The sequence below is a fragment of the Morus notabilis genome, unplaced genomic scaffold (assembly GCF_000414095.1).
Source record: "Morus notabilis unplaced genomic scaffold, ASM41409v2 Scaffold1249, whole genome shotgun sequence".
Taxonomy (NCBI): Eukaryota; Viridiplantae; Streptophyta; class Magnoliopsida; order Rosales; family Moraceae; genus Morus; species Morus notabilis.
In genome coordinates, this window is record NW_010357488.1 from 8,706 (window position 1) to 10,541 (window position 1,836).

The following is a 1,836-nucleotide window of genomic DNA, read 5'->3' on the forward strand; positions in this document are numbered from 1 at the left end:
TGAACGGAAGAAATCTCAATGAAAATGCTTGATTTTCCTTTCTCTGTCTCTCTCTAGCAACTCTCTGGTTTTTTTTTTTTACGAATCTCTCTCTCTGCTTTGTTTTTGTTTTCTTTCTTTTCTATATTATGTCTTACACTCACGAGCACATAACGTGAGTAATTGTAATGGCCTTAGTAAACTTAAGTGATTTTACAATGTGAGTTATCCACTTAAGCGTGAGTCATCAAGCTGATGAGCTCAAACGTAAATCAATGCCAAGTGTTACATCTGCATGTGAGGTTTAATAATCCACCTCACGGTAACAATTATTTTTACCTTTTTTTTTAAAACGTACTAACGTACATGGAAAGGATCTTATATATATATATATATATATAACTTGGTTTTTCTCCTTTTCTTCTTAGTCGGCCACACTTAGGCAAATAAAACAAGGTGGCTTCTAATTCCTTCACTTCACGTTCTTAAGGCATAAATATTTTAGATAAACTAATTTCTTAAGGAACGTACTTAGAAATAATCATTTATGTAATATATATATATACATATATTATAACTTTGTTCAGCCTGCTTTTTTTGGACTGTCGAGTATCCTGGGTCAAACTTCTCATGTTCAACCCAATTCTCTTGGGTATCTCATTAGTCAATTTCTTTTTCTGAAATTATCATCTTAATTGATTCAGAATTTCCTATACCGTGTATCCTTGCGGTACTCATTTTTTTTTAGCAGTTTTCTGCTTAAATTGACTCGGGAGAATTCAGTTTCAGGAACTTTTACTGTTTTCCTTACTTCTAATATTTCTACTCTTTTTTTTAGCTGGTTATTTAGTCACATACCAAATATTTCAGTTTTTCATAACTAAAATATATCCGCTAAAATTTTTAACTTTTAACTAATATCTCACTATTTATAAGTGATATTTACGAATTTCCTTTGTAAGAATATTTGTATTATAACTTTACATATTTCGGGAAATTTTACCACGTACATAAAGTTTCTACATAATATTTTTTTGATTATATCAAAATTCTACTACTTACTATTCCGGAAAGAATTTTAGTCAAATACTGGAATGTCCGGACTAGACCTAAATTTTTTTCCGGTCATTACATTGACACTGGGTTTGACCCTGTTTGGCCTGAAATTGTTGTTTTGACCCCTGTTTTCGGGGAGAACCCAAATTAGCTTCATTTGGGGACTTGAGATAGATGGATTAGTATTGTTAATCCTTGATTTGAGATTGAAAACCCTTGGAATGATATTTTGAAACATGAAAAATGGATTAGGGCACACTAATAGGAAATCTTAGTTGGAAATTGAGATTTGGATTGCTTTAGGAATGAGAATTAATCCTAAAGTGTTGTCTTGCATCAGTGATCGCTGAGGATTCAGACTGAAGGGGCTTGAGGAAGCGGAAGCCGGAAAAAGGCAACGCTAGTCCCAAGTTTGATAGTGCGAGGTAGGATTTCTATCCCTTTTCCTTGTGAGCCTGTTTTCAAAAAGGATTTTGGCCTTGGAAATGTTTTAAAGAAAGGGATTGGTTTACGTCTATTATAGTCATATTTCAGTAAGTTGTATAAAATCTATCAGGAGAAGTGTTGTGACGACCCTCATTTGAGGCCGCCACTGTTACTAACTTTTTAACTTGTACTTACTGGGGGGTTTCTTAAAATATGCGGAACATTTTTTTTTTTTTATTTAAGAAGGAATACTTTCATAATTTGTAACAATAATTTCAAATAAGTGAATCACTAAATTTCTTAAAGCTTTTCTTAATTTTAGTTAAGATAAAACCTTTTAGGAATATCCTTCAAATGGAATAGCATTTGAACTCT